At 47.4% G+C, this 7566-nt stretch overlaps 1 pseudogene; it reads right to left on the bottom strand.

The window, feature by feature from the left end:
• Positions 1 to 4894: 4894 nt before the first annotated feature.
• Positions 4895 to 7348, bottom strand: LOC111549259 (annotated as a pseudogene).
• Positions 7349 to 7566: the final 218 nt, after the last annotated feature.

Below are 7566 nucleotides of genomic sequence, written 5' to 3'. Positions count from 1 at the left end.
TCTTTACAGGCCTGTGTTGCAGAGACGACCACAGCAGGCATTTGCAACAGTTGCTCTCTGGCCTGAGTTCCATTTAGCAACACCAAGTCCCAAGGAGAAAAAGAAGGGGTCTAGAATAAATTTCTTTTCAAGAAAAAAGCAAAACAAAACTAGAAAGGTGGCCTGAGAAAAACTTCCCCCAGCTAGTTTAGGGCTCTTTGTTGTGCCTAACATTTATTCATTGCACTAAAAGTTGATAAAATCCATAAAGTTTTCCCCAATCACTAAAGCAACTTAAGGAATTTTCAACACAGGAGTATCCTTTTGCCAAAGGGTCCCCAAATGTATCCTAAGTTAGGAGCACTAAGGCTGCAGTGCCTCAATGCAGGTCCCTCCCAGGGATCAGCCCAGATTGGGAAATGCAAGAACAATTAACCCCTTACCTTCTGGAGACCCAAGTTCATTTTGGGGGGTCCTGCAGCGCTTCAAGAAAAATCTTGGCCAGGCGCAGATTTTTCTTAAAGTAATCCCAGAACTTTGGGAGGCCGAGGCGGGTGGATCACCTGAGGTCTGGAGTTTGAAACCAGCCAGGCCAATATGGCGAAACCCCGTCTCTACTAAAAATACAAAAATTAACCGGGTGCCAGTGGTGGACGCCTGTAATCCCAGCTACTCAGGAGGCTGAGGCAGGAGAATCGCTTGAACCCGGGAGGTGGAGGTTTCAGTGAGCCGTGATTGCACCATTGCACTCCAGCCTGGGTGACAGAGAGAGCCTCTGTCTCAAAAATTGAAAGGGTAAAAAAACAAGAAGAAGAAAGAAAAGAAAAAGAAAAAAGAAAAATCTTAGGGCCAAGGGGCTTATTTGTAATTGAGGAGGATGATTGGTGGTAGTGGTAAGGAAGATCTGCTCTCACTGCCTCTCAGCATGAACCCTCCACCCCATCTCTCTGAAAATGGCCTTACTTTTTTCTTCATGGTCTGGGTAAAATTGGTGGAAGGTACACAAAGGACTAAGCAACCTCTCTTTCAGCCCCACCCCCTTACCTGTGTTCACCCATTCCCTTAATCTTCAATCCCATTTTTTTTTTTTTTTTTTTTCCTTATCACATTAATTCAGTAGGGCAACTGCTTCTGTCCTGGGGAGCCAAAGAGTTTTCTCCAAAAGGACAGACGGAAGCAACAAATGGGAAGGAAACTGACAACGCTTATGAAATCCCAAACCGGATTGGTAAGAACAACATCATAAATTATGGATCCCTCGAGCCGCCTCCGGCCTGTCACTGCGTGGTCTGTCTCCACTGCCCTGCCCGGCGCGGGCGACACTTGTCCATGAGCGCGGGTCTCTCGGGCCTCAAATGTCCCCGCCTGGCCGGCCGCAGCGGTGGCCTAACTTAGGGCCGCCGGGGGCTCTGGGCGCTCAGCCGGGAGGGACGCGCTAGCTGCGGGGACGACCCCCTCAGCCAGCAGAGCACAGGCTCACCATTGTTCCCGAAGACCCCCGCGGGAACACCCTGAGCTGACCTGGGCGCTCCGGTCCGAGGCGCCAAGGCCGAAGAAGGGAATGCGAAAGGGGCCGGGGGCGGGCAGGTGGAGAGGGTGCGGGACGTGCCCGCCACCCCCCGGCGCGCAGGTCTCCGAGCCTTGGTGGGCGGTGTGGCGGGACCCCGGGCAGCGTGCGACATCTGCGCGAGAGCGCGAGGGCGGGAGGGGACGTCGTCACACTCAGGACGCCCATCTGGACCGACTTTCTTCCCGTGCCAGAAGCGAGGAGGGAGAAGTCAAGGTTAAACGCTGCGGCGGGGCTGCAGGCGGGCACTGGCGGGGGCGCACAAAGCTCAGGCCCCTCCACTAGCGCCCAGCTCGGCGCACGCCGCCCCCGGCCCGCCAAGAGCCCCGCGCAGGCTACCGTGGCCCCACCTTGCCCTTTGTCTTTCCTCCGGAGCAGATGTGCTGTGACCCCTGTAGCATTCTGGCTGTCAAGATTAAAGGAGCCTCCACTCTGTTTCGAAACTGCAACTCTTGTTCCCCAGACCTCATCAACCCCACCTCTTGTTTTTGTTTTTGTTTTGTGTTTTTGGCCACAAATCAACCACTCATCATAAGGTGGGCAAACCCCTCGGTCCACATTTAAATTTGTTTGTGTGACAAATTGGCCTGCGGTTCCATCCTCTTAGCTACTGTAACCAGCACCAGAGAAACAAAGAATTAGGAGATTAAAGTTACGGAAAAACGGCTCATCCTGCAGATGTTGTCTGCTGAAGGCTGCTCCATGGACAAATATGTAAAGGGTCGTGTGTGTGTGTGTGTGTGTGTGTGTGCGTAAAGCCAACAGCCTCACATTTGTTCTTTGGTAATTTGTCTTCAATATGCCTCCCCCCCACCCCCATGATGAAAGGTCAATTATCAGACTCAAAAATAAGCAACCTTATCTGGCAAGCCTGTACTCCCAGAAATGAATGGGAGAGCTGGGGTTTCTCATGGGGCAGAGAAAAGGGAACTCCAAATCAAGCTGAATTGTGTGTGAGTCAGACTCTGGAGAAAATCGTGGGTAAAGGAAATGTGGGGGGCGGTTTCCTGGATTTCTGTTGCAGGAAGAAACCACCGAAGGGAGGGAGGGCTGTTAGGGGAAGAAGTGAGGGAGGGGTGGAGGAGGAGAGCGTGGGCCGGGAAGGGAGGGAGAAGAGCCTCCTTAAGGCCCAGGGAGAGGGGCGGGGTGGATCGGTAGGAAGGCTGGGGCTTTCTTTGTTTAGTTGGTGTGGGCTGGGGCTGGGCTCAGTGAATGTGCCTAAGTGTGCACCGCGCGGTCAGCTGCCCGGCGAGGTAACAGCTGGCACCTGTGCGCCAAGTGCAGCCTGCATTAGCAGCATCATTATTCAGCATTAGAGCATTACAAAGATAATTACTGCGAGTTAGAAAAGCAGAGGACAGAGGGAATTGAAACCCCAGACCCCTTGGCTTATCAAACTCCCAGGTTACAAGTGTAATTTCAAGCAGCTTTGGGAAAGCCACCTCTCGCAGAGCTGTGAGTCTGCCACGCTAAAGGGGACGCTCGGAAGACCCCACAGCTGGAGCCAGTGGCCCAAGGGCTCTTCTCCAGGTTTCATCCTGGCTCAAGGATCAAATTGGGGTCATAGATAGGATGCTGAAGGTCATCACACTAACATTTTCTGGTCTCCAAAGCAGTTCTACTCAGACTATCAGAACCATCCTTTTTGAATCTAGAATGAAATGGGTCAAATGGAGTAGAGCAGGTACTTTGGTCTTTGAGTAACAACGATAGCCTCAACAATTAACAGCTGTCCAGCTCTTTTTGTGTCAGACCGAATAGAAACACATTTATGAATTCTCTCCCTCAATCCTCACAGTAACCTTAAAAGGAGGGCACGATTATTACAGCCATTTGATAGCTGGGAAAAATGAGGCTTTGAGAAGAGTCAGCAAAGTTCTTCAGCATTTTGCTCCCACATTTACTCGGTGCTTTTTCTTGGTCTAGAGCAGTGATCCCCAACCTTTTCAGCACCAGGGACCATTTTGTGAAAAACAAATTTTCCACAGATGTTGGGGGATGGTTTTGGGATGATTCAAGTGCATTACATTTATTGTGCATTTTATATCTATTATTATTACACTGTAATATATAAGGAAATCATTATACAACTCACCATAATGTAGACTCAGCAAGAGCCCTGAATTTGTTTTCCTGCAACTAAATGGTCCCATCTGGGGGTGATGGGAGACAGTGACAGATTTTCAGGCATTAGATTCTCATAAGGAGCATGCAACCCAGATACCTCACATGCACAGCTCACAACAGGGTTTGCACTTCTATGAGAATCTAATGCCAACACTGATCTGACAGGAGGTGGTGCTCAGGTGGTAATGGGAGCAATGGGGAGTGGCTACAAATGCCAATCCTGGTCCACGGCCCAGGGGTTGGGAATCCCTGGTCTAGAGAAGACTCAGGCCTACTGTGCCTCCGATTTCCCACTGGTCAGACAGGAATACAATCCTGCCCTACTGCCTAGAGGTTGAGAAGTACATGCCTTTGGTTTTGGATAGCCAGTAAATCCCTTTCTCAAAACCTGAAATTTGCATGAATGCCAGCTCTTCAAACACACATTCTCTCTGCATGTATCCTTGGTTGGGTCAGAAGTAAATCTCACAAAAGTGAGTACTGTACTGTATTGTGATTTCTGGAAAACAAAGTATTTTTAAGAAGTGCCTTCTTTTATAGATTGGTATACTAATTAGTGAAAAGTGTTTCACAAACTGGCTCAGCAAAATGTTTGCACTTAGCACGTGCAGCTAACTATGTGGGCCATAATAAGGTGAAGAACTTGGGAATAAAAATTAACTTGAGTTTCAGCTAGGCCAGTAAACTCATTTCCCATCTCCTGACTCAGACACAGTAGGCTTGAGTCTTCTCCAAACCCGGGGTTCCCTAACCCCTAGGCCACAGACTGGGAATTTTTTCTAACAACTTTTTTTCTGACATTGTAGTGAATGAAATCAGAGGGGACATTTGATTTCTGGTGTACACATTGAGTTTATACCGTCAGATTATGATACCTAGGAAGTACTATTATTAATAATATAGATCATAACTATTAATAGAAATGACTAACATGAACTGGGAATTGATGATGGGTCAGTTATGACACCAAATGCTATACATTCATTATCTCATTTAATCCTTACAATGAGAGCCCTGGCTTCTACTCCTTCCCTAGTCCCCTCTCCACCCTCTAGCTAGGAAGCTCTTTTATTTTTTTCCAGGAACACGTGAACTTTATTGAATGCCATTATAGAAACGTGTGTGAGGATAAAGGGCTGATACAGGGCGAGGAATGGAAGGAGGAGTGAGTGGGAGACAGGTCATGGGTCACAGCTCCTGGCCTGGATGCTGCTTCCTGTTCTATCGATAGACTTGGAAGATCAACACTGGGATGATGATAAACAGAATAATCATGAGGATGTCCAGAACCAGGGCCCAGATGTTCAGGCACTTGGCAGTGGAGGCGTAGGCCTGGGCCGTGATCAGGTCACCAACCGTCTTCCTATCCCTAGACTTCATGGAGTAGGCAAATGCTATGAAGCCCAGGCAGCAGGAGTTCATGAAGAGGGTGTTAAACAGGGACCGGATGACATGGTCGGGCACAGAGGTCTTGCTGCAGATGTGGATCATGGTGGACGTTGAGGGAGGAGGGTTGTAGGGCACCCCCAGCACAGCTACCTCTTACTCCTCCTTGAGCATCTCACAGTTGCGGGGTGGCCAGCGTTTGCAGGAGTGAAGAAGGTTTGGACCGTGTGGTTCACAGTGTCCAGTGAAGACCAGCTGTCAGGAGCTCTTTTAAAAATGTGAATGAGGCCCGGCAAGGTGGCTGATGCCTATAATCCCAGCACTTTGGGAGGCCGAGGTCGGGAGATCGAAACCATCCTGGCTAACATGGTGAAACCCCTTCTCTATTGAAAAAGAAAAAAATAAAAAAACTAACCGGTAGTGGTGGCACCTGTAATCCCAGCTACTCTAGAGACTGAGGCAGGAGAATCACTTGAACCCAGGAAGTGGAGGTTGCAGTGAGCCAAGATTACACCACTGCACCCCAGCCAGCATACTGAGTGAGACTCTGTCTCAAAAAAAAAAAAAAAGAAAAAATTGTGAATGAGGTCAGGTCCTGCCATTGTGTTAAAGGCTTCCAGTGGCTTCCCACTGAACTCAGGAAAACTCCAACAGCTTCTCTGGGCCTACAAGCCAGTGCCACCTGGACCTGCCTACTGCCAGTGGACTCTATCAGCCCACAGCACATGCCTCCACCTGCTTGGGCTTCTGGGCCTTTGCATGCACCCCTTCCTCTGCCTGCAATACCTAGCCCTTACCTGGCTAATTTTTAAAAAAATTCTTCCATTTAAATGTCTCCACCTCTGGGAGGCCTTCCCTCAAATCAATCCAATCACCTTCATAACCTGTTCTTTTTCTTCTTAGCTTAACACCATGTAAAATTATCTTTATCATTGTTATTATTAGTAGTATTAGTATTATGCCTCCTTACATCTCCATTTTTCTCCCTGATCCCTAAGAGCCAGAAAGTCAGGGATAGGCATTGCTCTCCATGTATCTTTAATGCATAACACTTTTGGACCATGCAACAATGTTTGCTAAATTAATGAAGAAGCATCCTCAGAGTTAGATACTATTATTATTATTATTATTATTATTATTATTATTATTTTGAGATGGAGTCTCGCTCTGTCACTGAGGCTGAAGTGCAGTGGCATGATCTTGGCTCACTGCAACCTCCACCTCCCAAGTTCGAGCAATTCTCCTGCCTCAGCCTCCCAAGTAGCTGTGATTACAGGCACGTGCCACCACATCTGGCTAATTTTTTATATTTTTGGTAGAGACAGGATTTTACCATGTTGTTCTCCAACTCCCAACCTCAAGGGATCTGCCTGCCTCAGCCTCCCAAAGTGCTGGGATTACAGGCGTGAGCCACCGTGCCCGGTCGTAGATACTACTATTATTCCCACTTTATAAATGAGGAAACCGAGACAGGAGAAGGTTAAATAACTTGTTAAAAGTTATACAACTGGACCTGGATGGGCAGGTGACTATCTCAGATTGCTACCATTGAATGAAACCAAAAACGAAATGATAAACTCACATGATCTTGAAAAATAATGTTAAAATCAAATTAGACTCTGTAGAAAATGAAGTTACCTTGTGGACAATTTAAATTATTTACATAAGGGAAATATCTCCAAGTACATCAGAGATTAACACATCAGCTTGCACATTTATTCCAGCCACACGGGTTAACATTAACATATTCTGTGACCTCAGATGCAATGTTTCCCCACTATTTCTGATTTCTTAAAAGGTTTTGAAGTATTTGAGCACTTGGACTGTTCTCTTCAAACTGTATGGGCAGGTGGGCATTCCGTCCAGTCATTTCTGCCCTCACCTAAAGGAACAAGCAGAATGTGGTTTTATTGCACAAGAGTAAAAGCCAATGCCACCACAAACCCAGTGACCTTCTAGCTACTTTCTAAATCTTTAAATAACTTAGAAACAGCCCTCACCCAAGGGAAAGGTGGAATTTAAATTAAAGAGAAGGGGCTGATTTTATGCTTACATTGCTGAAGTCCCTTCAAAATCAAGTGTCCCTGGTTTCTCCAGACAGGAAGTAGACAGTTTTTTTTGTAACAAGGAAAACACCATGGGTCTTATCTCTGTGTTGCTTTCACAGCTTAGATAAACCTGTGTGTCTTACAGAGGAAATGCAACAGGGTTCCAGCGAGAACCTGTATGCTGCGGGAGAAGCTCCCTCCAGGGAACCGAAGTCTTCCGTTTCCTTCCAGGGGGAACCATAGCTGCTCTGTAGGAAAATACAGGAATTTGATTCACATAGAACAAAAATCAACAACCCTGAGGGGTAAGGGGATTTTCCTGAAATATATGAGTTTCCCTGGTTTCACATGATACTGTGTTTGGTTTATACTTCATGTACCACAGAAGGCTGAAAATGGTCATTTCCTGGCCCCTCCGGTGGTGGTTTTCCAGCCAGGAAAGCATTCTGACTGACTAAT

The sequence above is a fragment of the Piliocolobus tephrosceles genome, chromosome 7 (assembly GCF_002776525.5).
Source record: "Piliocolobus tephrosceles isolate RC106 chromosome 7, ASM277652v3, whole genome shotgun sequence".
Classification (NCBI taxonomy): Eukaryota; Metazoa; Chordata; class Mammalia; order Primates; family Cercopithecidae; genus Piliocolobus; species Piliocolobus tephrosceles.
Note: the sequence above shows the minus strand (reverse complement) of the source record. Positions and strands in the feature narration are given on the sequence as shown.